General features: G+C 41.5%; 2 protein-coding genes across 2 annotated transcripts in view; one reads left to right on the top strand and one right to left on the bottom strand.

Annotated features, from left to right (window-relative positions):
• Positions 1-15,911, bottom strand: part of TRAK1 (trafficking kinesin protein 1) — a 707,654-nt gene that overhangs the window by 161,780 nt on the left and 529,963 nt on the right. The gene's annotated exons all lie outside the window — the stretch shown is intronic.
• Positions 1-15,911, top strand: part of MYRIP (myosin VIIA and Rab interacting protein) — a 228,439-nt gene that overhangs the window by 18,840 nt on the left and 193,688 nt on the right. The window lies entirely within an intron of this gene.

Below are 15,911 nucleotides of genomic sequence, written 5' to 3'. Positions count from 1 at the left end.
GTTTCATTACTTCTGAACTGAAGAGAGTGGAAGATCATAGATGATTTGGGCAAATGATTCCCAATAATGAAGAGATGAGAGAGTCTGCTTGTCTCCCACCTGTCTCTGCCTAGTGGTTGGGAGGTTGAGAACACTTGTAGAAGAGAGGCCTTTCTTGCATTGAGTGCCAGATGTTCTGACCTCCTTCCAAGGTTTTTCTTTTTCCTTACAGACCAATTAATGGTTGCATTGGCTGGAAGATGTGGGTCATAATCTTTAAGCCCATCAGCATGCTTTTTTTTGTACCTCTTGCTTAGGGAATATCTGGTCTGGGCAGTAAAGCTTGCAGAGATTGCAGTCAGTAAGGCCACACAGTAGTACCGGGTCCTACCAAGCCAATCTATGGTCTGAAGGCTGAAAGGGGCATAATCTGTCCCTGCAGGGCTTATTAGCTCCCAGGCAGTACAAACAGGACTGGATTGTTCCTGGGGTCAGGCAGATCTGTTGTGTGCCTCACTGTGCACCAGCATAGATGTAATCCTAACAAAAACATGTGCAAAGCGCCTACAAGAAAGAGCCTTGAAACAGAGAAACAACCGCTTGCTTTTGTGTAAATGGTGTTTCCCTGTAATTGTATGTAAGGGAGAAGTTAACCTCAGTATTGTCAACCCAGGTATTAAAAATACAACCCACCCTCTAGTAAATAATTTCTCAAAGACCTCTGGTTAAAATGATAGATGCAAAATTCCTTTTATTTGCTTTCTGGAAGGCAAGAGTTATTAATCTTAATTTTTAAGTCCTAGGATGGCATTCCCTCCTGTGTGTGATTAAAAAAAAAAAGCCCCAACCAACCAAAAAACCTTTTATCTGTCGCTTGGAGTATTTGGAGCTGTACATTATTGGACTTGTCTTTAGGCAAGTAGGACTTTGCTTTTTAAGAGTCTTTCAGAAACACTTGGGGAAAATAAAAAATATAATGTAAGTTTCCCATTTTATATTTGTCTCATCTTGTTCTTGTAGAACTGGAAATGTCATAGTTAAATAATCTATTCCTTATCTAATAAAAGTGAATTTGGCTCTTCTGAATGTAAACACTAAAACATGGCAGATGGTTTTTAAGAATGTTTATTATTGTAAGCAGTATATGCAGACTTACGTTCATTGCTTTAATATAATTAATTTTATGACAGCTGTAAGCTACTCATTCAGCTGGAAGGACAGACCTTTACAGTGTGTCAGGAAAGTATCAGGAAAGTCTTTTAATTTGGTGAACTTACCACAACTGAAGTAGTGCAGTGATAAATTGGTTTCAATATATTAAGCTGCCAAGTATGGAACAGTGGCCTTTTTTTTTTTTTTTTTTTTTTTGAAATGTGAGTCACGCATACCTGGCAGGGATAAATGCAGGATTTTTGAAGGTTATTTAAGTTCTATAAAATCCCCTGTAATGGATTTAATAGTACTTGAGGGACCACAGGTGACAGAGGCATTGGTCAGAGAGAGTTCAGAAAGGTTGCTTTGTTTTGGGGAAATAAGCTTAATCTGAGTCGAGTGTGCAGTTTGTCTTCCTCATCCCCTGCAACTGATTTTTAAACCAGATTTCTGATAGTGCCTTTTCCTGTGAAATGTGTTCTGGGAGTGTTTTGCAGTTACTGGAATACGGTATTTTGCAGGACAAATGCAACTTTCACGCTTCTGAAATGTTAGTATAATTGTGCTTATTTCTGTGGAACATTTCTGATTGCTATTGCAGCAGCGCTGCTTTGTCTTCATCTCTCTCAGCTGATCTCACTGCAAAGTTCTTCTGAAAAGTCATGTTCATGCTGTATGTCTAATTATTACCTGTTCCTGATTAATCTGTGTGTACTGTCAGTCTGTCTCCCCACCACTTAACTTGCAGGCTTGCAGGTTTTCTTTCCTGTGCCTTTTGGCATGAGTCAAGAAGCAGAAGAGGGTTGAGCCTGTCCAGGAGCTAGGTGTGCTTTTCTCACTGTAGCTGAAGGGCAGCTCTAGTACAGTGTAAATGATGTTGCGTTTCATTTGAAGTTGGCTGTGCTATTAGCTTCCATGTTTTTTGCACAAATCCAGAACTGGTTTTAACTTTGTTCTCCCTCAGGGGAGTGTGGGGCAGAGGAACCAGTCTGCTTTTGTGGGTCTTTGATCCTGCTCTGAAACTGGCAGCCCTGTCTGGTTCTGAACTGTGCTGCTTCTTGGAGGTCTCCCATCTGGTTACTGACCCTTCATACAGGAATTTGAAACTGGACAGGATTGCAGAGAAGCTGAGAGCCGGTTGAAGCACCCTGGGAAATAAAACTGATCCTTTTCCAATAGACTTGCAAGCTTAGCTGAGCACATACTCAACCTGAGGAAACCAACATGGTTCTATTGGATACAAAGACTGTAGCTGGGCAGAGACCTTTACTTAGCAAGGGATTAGCTGGGTATGGTGACACAGGCTCCAGACTCAGCCTTCCTGAGAGTGTGTTGGTTGTGGTTTTGGGGTTTGTTTTATTTTGGTTTTTTTTTAGCTTCATGAATTTGAGTTAGAACTTCGGCATTTCTTGAAATAAGCTTGTGTATCTGGTTTAATAGAGGTTTGTTCTTGCTCTTTGTAGTATTAATAAAAGCCAAAGGTTTGATCTTGAAGACGCAAGCTCTCTGGAACCATGCACCCATGGGGATTTGTCAGCTTTAATCCTGTATGCAACCTTCTCAGCAGAGTATAAGAGGACTATTGTTGCTGCCTTGGCTGGTGCTGTTTACACATTATAACAATGGGTCCAGTGATTTAAACTTGATGTTTTTATTTTTTTATGTATTAAAGAATTGTCAATAAGCTATCAGCTCTATTTTAATGAAATAATATATAAAGAAGTATTTTCTGTTTGCATTGCCACCTTCCAAATTAGGGATATTCAGTGAAGAAAATAAATAAATGTTGGAATGGAGGCTCCTGGCAGAAAGAGAGAGCTTGTCAAGCTGGAACAGTTTCTTTGAGATAATGGGCAAAGAAGGCCAAATAAGTTCTCCTGTGTTAGGCTGCACTAGAGAAAACAAGGCAAGTCAGATTGTTTTTGCATACAGATTTATCCCTCTGGAACATCCTGTGTGTTTAACTTTGACACATTTAATATTGGTGTTAACAGCTAGAAGAGTTGAGACAAAAAAGTTGGGGTAATAATCATACAAAGGTGTAAAGGTTTTTTGTGGGGTTTAGGTGGGGGGTGGGTGGGGTGGTAAGACCAACTTCGAACTGAGTATCGTTTTAATGCTGTCTGTTTTGCTACCCTCTTTAGTTCCATTGTATTTTGCCATCATGATGACTTCTTACATAATACACAAATTCTTGAATGAGATGGAATAATGTTTTTTTCACTGTTAACCTTTCCTTCATCAACATGTTATCTTGTTTTCTAAATGATGAAAATGCTAAAAGAAGCCAGTCTTAAAATCATATCCTTTACAGTGTGTTATAAAGAAGTCTAAAATTCTAAGATGCTGTATCTTTTGGGGAGCATTTTTATGCATAGATACTTCTGATCTGAATGAGATTTTTATCAGACTTTTCACAGCTGGAGTTGGTCATTGCATTGAACTTGTCCTTTACCATCTATTAATTGTGGTGTTCATTTCAAAAAGGAAGCAGTATGCACATGTAAAGAAAATACATTCAAGCTTAATTTTATTTGTGCTTCTGTTTAATATGTTGTTGCTTATTATATTTTTCATGTTGTCACTAAGAATTGAAGTTAGTTGCTGGCACGTACCCACAGGTTCACTGGTTTCTAGCATTGTTTGCTCCAAAATACTGATTAAAATCTTAACACTTCCAGGGGTGCCTTATCTTCTGTGTTTGACAGTCTCCACCCTTAGCTAATAGCTTTCAAGTGCAATGTTCTCTGGGCTTGACATGTAGTGCTTAACTGATGCCTGTGAACCTGAAGCACTCAGATCCTGCTTTCAGAACAGATATATTACAAGTGACAGGTTGTCCATAAGTATATATGTTGTTCCTTTAAAATCTGCATGGGACAGGTTCTCTGCAAAGCTGCTGGCCTTGGTATGAGTACTGCTATAAAACATGATTAGAATCCAGACTTGGAATAGCAGCTGTTGCTGAACAATAGATGGAGGACATGAGTGTTGGATTTTCTTCATAGTCTTCCACTAAACTTTGAACCTTTAATTTTTTAATGTTTGGGAAACGCTTTAAAGTGTAGCAAAGACTGTCAAAATAATTTGTAATCTTTCTAGTAAACAGAAGTGAGTGCTGCAGTAATTCACAGCAGGCAGAGGTGCAGCAATTTATCTGATGGGCATTTAACCTTCATACACATTCAGGAGCACTATTATCTGACCTTTTTTAAAACTTCAGCCTTGTTACATGAAGGCTACAGGAATAATGAACGTTTTCTTATCTGGGTTTCCTCAACCCTTTTTTGTCAGGTTGTGAAGCCCCTTGTGAAGATGTAACAACAGCCCAGTTTGATATAGTTGCCAAGGCAGTTAGTTGCTTTGGGTGTAGCTGCCAGCCACCTGTGCACTGAGTGGGTTTCATTTCCCATTGTTTTCAAATATTGAACCTCTTACCTTCTTGGTTGTGGATAAATCTGTTTCTAGATCTCAAGTCAAGCCTAATTGTGTGTTCCCTCTGATCTGTCTCATTTCACGGCATCCTTGGTCTCTTGCTTATGTGGTAGGAATACCCGGGTGAAGGTCCATTTGACTACAGTGTCCTGCAGAAACCCTCTTCCCTTGTGCGTTGGACTAGCTGGGGCAATAATGGCTGTAGCACTGCCAGTGTGTGAAGAGTAGCTCTGGCAGCAGAAGCACATCACGGTGGCTTGTGCTCCTTCTTAGCAAGACTGGCAAGAGAAGAATAAGTTATCTTTTTTGGCCTTTTTTAATGTGTGAGGGTGAATGGATATCTTTCTGACTGAAAATATCATGAAGCAGATCTCTTGAGTAAGGATGTACCTTTTTTCCCTCCTAGAAGTAATTTTGCAGTGAATAACTGCTCTTTTGGTCTGTCTGAAGCTGGCATGTATTATTCATATAGGCTAGATTGGTTTTAATAAAGATAATTCTCTTCAGATAACATAGGAAAAAAACCTCATTTATTAGGTTCAGGTTCTTCATGTCCTGGGGCACTCGTCATGAACAATAACTCTGGCATTGTAGGTTTTCTTTTTGTGTTAGGTTAAATGGTTTGGATTTTTTTTATTTTATTTTTTTAACTAGAGCTCTTCCATAGTAAAAAATGGCTTTTGTCCTTCCTCCTTCTGTATGTGGGCAAACATCCAGAAAGTTAAATGAAGGCAGCATGAGGTGGCTAGCCAGCTTGAAAGGTCCAAGTTTCTTTCTCGGGTCCTTTTGGGAGACCTTTAGTTCAGACTCGAGCTACCTTTTTAAACTAATGAGTGTTGGGAGTGCTTCTCTTGTAAGCAAAGCTGATATCTTGGTAGTTGTGTACATATAGTGCTCTGCCCTATAGTAGAGTTCCGTCAGGCTTCTGATAGCAATGGCTTTTGACAACAGCATGGAAAATAAGGAAAGCTTCGTACTGGAAGTATCTGATTCAGGAGTCAAAAATACCCTGAAGGTCATCAAGACTCTGTATATCAGTGAGAGATCTCAAAAGCATCTTGAAGCTGTAGCATGAGATAATGTAATTAAAAGCTGACTCCTAATGTAGAAATAATTTATGACACATTCTGTATGAACTCATGTATTTCCTGACACTTGTTTAACTGTGCAAGTGTGACATCCTGTGATGCTACTTTTTTCAATTAAGTTCTCATTTGTTTTTAATTGGAAGTAAAAATAAATTTCATTGTCGGGAAGAATTTTCTCATCATTATCTTTTCCATGCATTATGCTCAGTAAATGAAGCCAGGGATGCTACCTAGTCCTGTCTCATTAAGAGACTGATTCAGAGAAGTACTAAGTGTCCCTAGCTCTAATTCTCTTGCTGAGAGTTGAAAGCACACAGTGCCTGCACAGCAGATCAGGTGTATGACACCAACTCAGTGAAGAGATGGATCTTGTAGTGCTATCTTGTTCAGGAGGGGTGCAAAACTGTAAGAGTTGCATATATATTTGTAGTTTCAGAAATGTTTATATTTTTTTCCAAAAATCTTGGGCATTATAATCAGAGAGCACTTCTAGAATAGTGTATCCTGTACAGATTGAGATGGATAATAGAGCTGGTGGGTTTGAGCCTAAGCAACATGTTTTGGGTAGTCAAACCGTATTAGTGATTCATTTCATGTGAAGCCATCCACTAGAACTGCTGTGGGGCTGTTCCAAAAGTTTTGATTGAATGGCTAGGGGTGTCGGGAATATGCTTTCATATATCTGTTTCCAGATTTTTATTCCATAAAAGGTTAATAATTGATGACTTTACAATGGGGAAAACCCAATGATACTGGGTTTTCCCTGGGCCCCAGGTGAAGGATATCACCAGGATACTCCCTAGCCTGGTACAGCCCTCGGACTATTACCCCCTACTGCTCTTCCATGTGGGGGGCGATGAAGCTGCAACACGAAGTCCTAGGGCAATCAAAAGAGACTTCAGGGCCTTGGGACGGCTAGTAAGGGACTCTGGAGCACAGGTTATTTTCTCCTCTCTCCTTCCAGCTGTGGGCAGCGACACAAGAAGGAGCAGACACCCCCAATCTATTAACGCATGGCTTCGTGGCTGGTGTCATCGCCACAGATTTGGGTTTTTTTGACAACGGGATGGCCTACACAGCACCGGGTTTGCTGGCGTCTGATGGGATTCATCTTTCTCAAAGGGGAAAGAGAATCTTTGCTCAGGAGCTTGCAGGGCTCATTGACAGAGCTTTAAACTAGACTCAAAGGGGGAGGGGGATAATATCAGGCTTGCCCGAGGGAAGCTGACGGACGACATGCCACGGTTGGAGGGAGCGGGTGCCAGCGAGGGCACTCGGCCTGTGTCTCCGAGATGTGTGGGGTATGCTGGGGCACAGCTGAAGTCGAACGGAGTTGAGCTAGGGGATACTGAGGCAATAGGAGCCAAGAGGGAAATGCCAGTGAAATGCCTTAAAGCATGCAAGGGGTGTTCTGTGAAGGAGACACGGACGACAGCCCAGCTGAAGTGCCTCTACACCAATGCACGCAGCATGGGCAACAAGCAGGAGGAGTTGGAAGCCATTGTACATCAGGAAAACTATGATGTGGTTGCCACCACGGAAACGTGGTGGGATGACTCGCACAACTGGAGTGCAGCGATGGATGGCTATAAACTCTTCAGGAGGGATAGGCGAGGCAGGAGAGGTGGTGGGGTAGCCCTGTACATCAGGGAGTGTCTGGATAGTTTAGAGCTCGATGATGATGATGATAGGGTGGAGTGTCTAGGGGTAAGAATCAGGGGGAAGGCCAACAAGGCAGATATTGTGGTGGGAGTCTGTTACAGACCCCCCAACCAGGATGAGGAGACAGATGAACTATTCTATAAGCAGCTGGGAGAAGCCTCATGATCACTAGCCCTTGTTCTTGTGGGGGACTTCAACCTGCCGGATGGCTGCTGGAAATACAATACAGCAGAGAGGAAACAGTCTAGGAGGTTCCTAGAGCGTGTCGCAGATGACTTTCTGACGCAGCTGGTGAGTGAGCCAACGAGGGAAGGTGCCCCGCTGGACCTCTTGTTCACCAACAGAGAAGGACTTGTGAGCCATGTGATGGTTGGAGGCTGTCTTGGGCAGAGTGATCATGAAATGATAGAGTTTTTGATACGTGGAGAAGTGGCGAGGGGGGTCAGCAAAACTGCCACCTTAGACTTCTGGAGGGCGGACTTTGGCCTGTTTAGGAGACTGGTCGAGAGAGTCCCCTGGGAGGCAGCCCTAATGGGCAAAGGGGTCCAGGAAGGCTGGACATTCTTTAAGGAGGAAGGCCTAAAGGCACAAGAGTAGGCTGTCCCCAGGTGCCGAAAGACGAGCCGGCGGGGAAGAAGACCGGCCTGGCTGACTAGAGAGCTCTGGCTCGAACTCAGGAAAAAGAGGAGAGTCTACGACCTTTGGAAGAAGGGGCAGGCAACTCAGGAGGACTACAAAGGTGTAGCAAGGCTGTGCAGAGAGAAAATTAGAAGGGCCAAAGCTGAGTTAGAGCTCAATCTGACTGCTGCTATAAAAGACAACAAAAAAACACTTCTTCAAATACATTAGCAGCAAAAGGAGAGCTAAGGAGAATCTCCAGCCCGTAGTAGATGGGGGAGGGAACACAGTGACCAAGGATGAGGAAAAGGCTGAGGTACTTAATGCCTTCTTTGCCTCAGCCTTTAATAGCAGGGCCAATTGTTCTCTGGGTGCCCAGCCCCTGGCGTTGGAAGATAGGGATGGGGACCAGAATGGAGCCCCCATAATCCAGGGGGAAATGGTTAGTGACCTGCTGCACCACTTAGACACTCACAAGTCTATGGGGCCTGATGAGATCCACCCGAGAGTACTGAAGGAACTGGCAGATGTGCTCACCAAGCCCCTTTCCATCATTTACCAGCAGTCCTGGCTAACTGGGGAGGTCCCTGCTGACTGGAGATTAGCTAATGTGACGCCCATCTTCAAGAAGGGCCAGAAAGAGGACCCGGGGAACTACAGGCCTGTCAGCCTGACCTTGGTGCCAGGGAAGCTGATGAAGCAGATCATCCTGAGTGCTATCACACGGCATGTAGAGAATAACCAAGGGATCAAGCCCAGCCAGCATGGGTTCAGGAAAGGCAGGTCCTGCTTGACCAACCTGATCTCCTTCTATGACAAGGTGACCCGCCTAGTGGATGAGGGAAAGGCTGTGGATGTTGTCTATCTAGACTTCAGTAAAGCCTTTGACACGGTTTCCCACAGCATTCTCCTGGAGAAACTGGCTGCTCATGGCTTGGACGGGTGTACTCTTCGCTGGGTAAAGAACTGGCTGGATGGCCGGGCCCAAAGAGTGGTGGTGAATGGAGTTTACTCCGGTTGGTGGCCGGTCACAAGCGGTGTTCCCCAGGGCTCAGTGTTGGGGCCAGTTCTGTTTAATATCTTTATCAATGATCTGGATGAAGGGATCGAGTGCACCCTCCGTAAGTTTGCAGATGACACCAAGTTGTGTAGGAGTGTTGATCTGTTTGAGGGGAGGAAGGCTCTGTAGAGGGACCTGGACAGGCTGGATTGATGGGCCGAGGTCAATTGTATGAGGTTTAACAAGGCCAAGTGCAAGGTCCTGCACTTGGGCCACAGCAACCCCATGCAACGCTACAGGCTTTGGGGAAGAGTGGCTGGAAAGCTGCCTGGCAGAGAAGGACCTGGGGGTGTTGGTTGACAGCCGCCTGAATATGAGCCAGCAGTGTGCCCAGGCGGCCAAGAAAGCCAATGGCATCCTGGCTTGTATCAAAAATAGCGTGGCCAGCAGGACTAGGGAAGTGATCGTGCCCCTGTACTCGGCACTGGTGAGGCCGCACCTCGAATACTGTGTTCAGTTTTGGGCCCCCCACTACAAGAGGGATATTGAGGTGCTGGAGCGAGTCCAGAGAAGGGCAACGAAGCTGGTGAAGGGTCTGGAGCAGAAGTCTTATGAGGAGCGGCTGAGGGAGCTGGGACTGTTTAGCCTGGAGAAAAGGAGGCTGAGGGGAGACCTTATTGCTCTCTACAACTACCTGAAAGGAGGCTGTAGAGAGGTGGGGGTCGGTCTCTTCTCCCAGGTAACAAGTGATAGGACAAGAGGAAATGGCCTCAAGTTGCACCAGGGGAGGTTTAGACTGGATATTAGGAAATTTTTCTTCAGTGAAAGGGTTATCAAGCATTGGAACAGGCTGCCCAGGGAAGTGGTTGAGTTGCCATCCCTGGAGGTATTTAAAAGACATTTGGATGAGGTGCTTAGGGACGTGGTATAGTGGTGGTCTTGGTAGTTTTAGGTTTATGGTTGGACTTGATGATCTTAAAGGTCTTTTCCAACCTATACGATTCTGTGATTCTGTGATATTTAAAACTGCACACTTCAGATGGATAGTTCCATTCAGATGCAGTTTAACATGAAAACTGATGCATTAGAGTTACTGTATTAGATGATGCATTAGCATACTGTATTAAAGCTTTGTATTTGCACTATGCTTGTCCAGTTCAGGGTCTCATTTTGAAAACAACCTGGTCTTTGCCCTTTAGTTTTTGATGTATGTCTCTTCTTGTTCTCCTCTATTTTTGCCATGGGTAACAATTGTCCCATGAGAATTTCACATTCCATTGATATTACCTTATTAATTAACCTTGCTAGAAGCTTATTAACCACTGTGATTTATATTTAATATCAAAGCACAGTAAGAAAGTTAAGATTTGTTGTCTTATTACTGCTAAAAGTAATTCTGAAATGTAAGTTCATCCATTTTAATTAAAGTATTGATCCAATAGTGATACTTCTTCAGAATTTTCCGAAACAGGAAAATTGAGCCAGGGTCTGAAGAGTGCTGTATTGATGGGAACTACAGCTCACCATTTAATAAGATCGCTGAAGTTTGAACAGCATGTGCAATTTAGAGTGAAGTTTATTCTGAAAAAGATAAATTGCAATGGCACTTCCTTACTCAGCTGATGTTCACAGAATCATACCATGATTGAAGGGTTGGAAGGGGCCTCCAGAGGTCATCTTGTCCAACACCCCTGCTCAAGCAGGTCCACCTGGAGCCAGTTGCCCAGGACCATGTCCAGAGGGCTTTTGAATATCTCCAGGGAAGGAAACTCTGCAACCTCCCTGGGCAACCTGTGCCAGTGCTTGGTCACCCCCGTGGTAAAGAGGTGTTTCCTGATGTTCAGGGGGAACTTCCAGTGTTTCAGTTTGTGCCCATCGCCTCTGGTCCCGTCACTGGGAACCACTGGAAAGAGCCTGCCTCTGTACTCTTTGCACCCTCCCATCAGGTATTTATATAAAATTGATAAGACCTCCCTGAGCCATCTCTTCTCCAGGCTGAACAGTCCCAGCTTTCTCAGCCTTTCCTCATAGGAGAGATGCTCTGGTCCCTTAATAGTCTTAGTGGCCCTTTGCTGGACTCTCTTCAGTATGTCCATCTCTTTCTTGTACTGGGAGCCCAGAACTGGACAGTTTCTTGTAGGTATTGTGAACACCCCATTTGTTTCAAGGTCTAATGCTCACTTTTTGTACATGATAGCTAATGGATGACATAATTTACTTATAGCAATGCCTCAGTCTCCTGTAGGACTTTGTTTTCTTCCCTTCAGAAGAGGAGAATACCAGCCAGTCCCATTAAGTGTCAGAGGAACAACCTGTGTTGTGCATCTCTGGAAAGTCAGTCCCACTGACATGATGCAGCTCCTGTGTGGGTGTGCAGGCAGACTGACTTTTCAGGAGTGATGATATGGGGACGTGGTCCTCGAAGAAAGATGCTACTTTACTTAATAAGTAATTGCATTATATATGAAAATGAGTGAGGAAAAAGGAAAGCTTCCAGACCTCAATTTGCCCCTTTTTCCTTTTACTGAGGACTTAATTTGAAAGAAAAATGTACTAAGTTAGGGGGGTGGGGAGGAGGAGAGTGTGGGACAGGGCAAGCAGGCCTCAGTAGTTTCCAGCATATCTCTAGTCTCCAAAGGTTTTTATATTTAAGTTTTCATATTGTAAAGACAAAAAAAAGTCAGTCCATTTCTGAAAGTGCCCCTAGTAACAAACTTGCTAATAGCTTTGAGAAGACAAAGACAGAACAAAACGCTAATCAACCTAAACTACCTGGCCCTTTTAAACTAGAACCTTGGCCCTAAACTAGAAACTATTTGCCCGGTTTCTTGGGGACTAGCTCTGTTGTAGGCAGAGAGGTATGAGTGTGCTTTTGATTCAGGTGAGTACTTGTTTCTTTTGAATTGCATGTCTAAGGATATGTGTGGAAGAGGTCTTGCACTGGTTCAGTTTGCTCTGGTATACTGTTACATGAGGATTAAATCAAGGCGCATCGTTGTAGGCACAGCACAGCCTCATGTGATCTTGCAGTGAGCTGATTGCAGAAGTAGCATTCAGTAAGTTTGGCTTTCTGAGCTTTTCAGTAGTAGTATATCTTTGTTACCCTCTATTTGTGTTTTGTTCTGTAATTTTTGAAACTTTTATTAAAAAAATCAATGATAATATTCACTATAAAAAATTACTGCTACTGCATTAATTTTTTCTGGAAAGTGTATGAAAAAATATGCTCATATCCTTCCCATAAAAGCAGGATCAGTGGTTCTTATAAATCTGTCCACTCCTGATCGCTTCCAACGTGACATCCTAATCCTCTGCATATGACAACACAATCCTCTTCACAGCAACCAATTGTGAATAATATTCACATGATTCAGAACATTAATATAAGTTGGGTTTAGGCCTAATTAATTGTTGTTAGTTATTACATTTTTATTTATAGGGAACAGAATTTTAAAAGATGTTGTAAATGTACCTTAGGCATATGTTACTCTAACATTGGCAAGTCAGTCTATGCTGGCTTTTTTCATTTATTGAAGTGCAGCTTTTTAGCTCAAGCAGCTTGCTTCAACTGCATATAATCAATTTTCTCAGTGTAAATGATCACTTACACGAGGCTGACTTGCAGCAAGTCATCCTGAAATACTAATGCATAGTGTCTGAAAGACCTACTGCAAAAGCTACTATTGAAAGAAAATGAAAATGCATTCCTCGAGTTTGGATTGGGTAGAGTTGTTTATTGTTGGTTTGGTTATTTCTTGCTAACCAGCTGTGTTTCTATATTGAAGCCACTGTTTTTTTAACTTATGTGATTGATCTTATCTTGGCAGAAAAGCAGTTGTGTTCCACTGAGTGTCAGAGGAACTGTCTTTCAGGAGCTCAGTCTTTTATGATTTAACAGAACTATTTATGCCAGACAAGTATTGGGATGGAGTTTATGTGGCAAGGCTGAGCCCTAGAGATCACTGAAGAAGTAGCAGTAGGAAGGGTAAATAAGCTAGAAGCTTTCAAATTCCATATTTGCATCAAAATGGAGAATCAAGTAATAGCAGTATGTATATGGTTACAAACCTTTAATAAAGAAGTAAACTATTAGGGTGTAGGGAATGGTCTTACATGTTTTACCTAATTTAGCAAAACAGTACCAAGCCTACATATGCTTGGCTTGCTGCTATAATAATGCTGGTCTTTAGAGGGGATGACTTAGCAAAGTTAGCTTTAGAGGAACACAACATAAAATTCTTTTGGGGGGGGAAATACTTGAAATTTCCAGTAATCTTTCTTAATTAAGCATAGAAACCCCTTTACATTGTGAAGTCAAGTCTATATGTAATCCTGGAATTACTGTGTTATAAGCACACAATTATGTTTAACTTTCATTCAGTGGTAAGACTAAGCAAGTTTTGTCTTCATAGTTATGTCACTGACTGAACAGTGTCCCTGAGTTTTTAAAACTTCTTATTTTTTTGACTAGATCTTATGTGTCTCTTGCCTGAGGCTGAGTAATGATGGCTGCTGAATAGAAAGACCTTTTCTTGTTTGCAGAGCAGTTTCACCAGAGGTGGTGGTGGCACACTGCTGTACTTCCCTTCGTTTACTTTTGTCTTGTCTAGTGTTTTGAGTTGCAAAAAGGATTTTAATTTAACAAAAAATAAAAGGAACAGCTGAAAGGGAGGGTGCTTGGAGTCAGGATGAATAATATTGAAAGGTAGAGGCTCAAGTAAATGTGTCCCACCAGGTAAAGGAAAAGACAAAAAAAGCATCAAAAAGCAGAATGAAAGATCTGTTAGAAATAAAAAGACATCCTTAAAAAATTGAAAGCAGTATCCACTGAAGAAAATAGAAAAGAACATAAACTCTGACATTTTAAAGGTAAAACCACAACAAAAATTTCAAAGCCAAATTTGTATGTGCATAATACTACTAATAGTAATAAATACATAATAAGAAACAAGTTTGCTAGGGAGTCAGCAAAGCTGATAATTATTAGGATGAAAAGGAGGCATTACTTGTGGATAATGTGATTGCAGCAGAGCTAAGTTAAATATTTTTTCATTGGAGTTCATGTCTGAAGAAATCAAGAGTGTTTCCCCCATTGAAATATTAGACAGAAGGTTGCAATATGTTGTCACTTTTTCGTTATGGAAGTAGATTCCTGTGAATCAAAAGCAACTATGAAAACTTCTGAGGGACCTTGTGGTTTCAGTATGAAATGCAGATGAGATTAAACTTTAACTACCAACCAATGTACATGGTGAAGAGGAAAAAAACCTTAACCTTTAAGTTAATAAATTAGCTGTTGCCATTAAAGAAGGACTTATGGATAATGTCTTAGGAATTGGTTCAGTACTCAATGGTACCGAACTACTGAATCTAAAAGGATGTTGACAATATACTGGTAAAGAAATAGAGAACAAATCGGAAAACATGGCTTGTGCGAATGTGTAAATCTGTACCACATCCACTTCTCAATACTATATGCACTTCCCTAAAGTTATAGTTATCTTTAAAATATTATAGCAGTAGTAGATGTACAGCAAAGGTTTGAACAAAGGTATGGAATATTTTCTGTCTGAGGACTAAAACTTTTCAGGTTAGAAAAAAACCCCAGCTGTATGGAGGTAGATCAAATAGGTTTTTAAAATCCTGAGTGGCATAAAGAATGTGAATATAGACTTTTGTTTTCACCATTTTGCATTAATGGTGCGAGTTAGAGTTACATGATTGAATAGGGAGGAAATGGGTTGTTTAAAAAGAGCAAATGAATGAACAAACCAAAGACTCTCTTCCTTCAAAGTCCTTAACCTGATTGTACTAGCAGTGTAGTCAAGATTGTCTACAGAAAAAATAAGATAAGGTTTGTAGGAAGAGGGAATATTCTTTATTACACCAAGAGACACAGTTATTAAAAGCAGAGTAGGCTGAAGTGAGCCTGTGTGTCCAAAAAATGTCTTCCCTCTTCACCTCTCCTGCTGCATTGGCTGCTCAGATAACCAAGTTGTGGAAATTAACATGGATTAAATAATCATGTAAATTGTGTATAGCTGTGTAGTTTAAACAAAGGAAAAGCATTACTTTTGAATGCAGATTTTCTTGCATCTGTACCTGGTTCTTCTAATGACTCTTTGCTTTCCATGATAGCCTAGGCATTACAGATTGATGTGTTTGTGTCAAAGGCCCAATTGTTTCACTGGTTTTTAACCTTTGTGGCAGCCGTTGTGCTAGTAATGTATTTTATTATAATCTTTTTTTGTAGATTTTACCTTTTAAGTTTTACAAAGACTTAAACTGATTAGCCCTATATCCAAATATGTGGCATAGTTATTGATGAAGTCTGCATGTTCTTAATATGCATAATTGTAAAATGTTGTACAACTTTGTACAGCGTGTACCAAATTATCACATCCATATGTATGGCTAGCTGTAGTCTGGTAAAAGCTCAGATGCCTTTTGCTTTGTTTGCATCTTTTCCTTGAGAAAAGCCACTGTCTAGTCTGAAGTCTAGACTGTGTCTCCATTTGATATTGTTTTGCTTTTTGCATAGCATGACTTCAGTATATTTCTAAGTGGTCATTTCAGTTTTAAGTATCTTGGTTGATATTTACTGCAATATTGTTAGATTAATTAGTTGCTAAAGAAGTTAGCTATTAGTTGCTGGGGAGCTAAAGAAGAGAAGGAAACTGAAAGACTGCCTAGTTGACATTGCCTGTTAGAGAATATGAAGAGTCTATTTTGGAAGAGAATTAAAGGAGACCTAGTAGTAAGCAGGGGGGTGTGTAAGTGAATCATCTAGCCTTTATACCAGACATAAAAACTGTTACTGTTTCAAATGGCGGAAGGATCTGCACTCTCCTTAATATATGTGAATGTCTTGCAGTTAAACCTTTTTTCTTGTAAATAAGACTGAACTAGTATATATTTATTTTCATTCTGCTGTTGCTGAAACCTTCAATATATGTCCTGTAATCTTTCAAATAGTC

Source organism: Mycteria americana, chromosome 2 (assembly GCF_035582795.1).
Source record: "Mycteria americana isolate JAX WOST 10 ecotype Jacksonville Zoo and Gardens chromosome 2, USCA_MyAme_1.0, whole genome shotgun sequence".
Taxonomy (NCBI): Eukaryota; Metazoa; Chordata; class Aves; order Ciconiiformes; family Ciconiidae; genus Mycteria; species Mycteria americana.
Note: the sequence above shows the minus strand (reverse complement) of the source record. Positions and strands in the feature narration are given on the sequence as shown.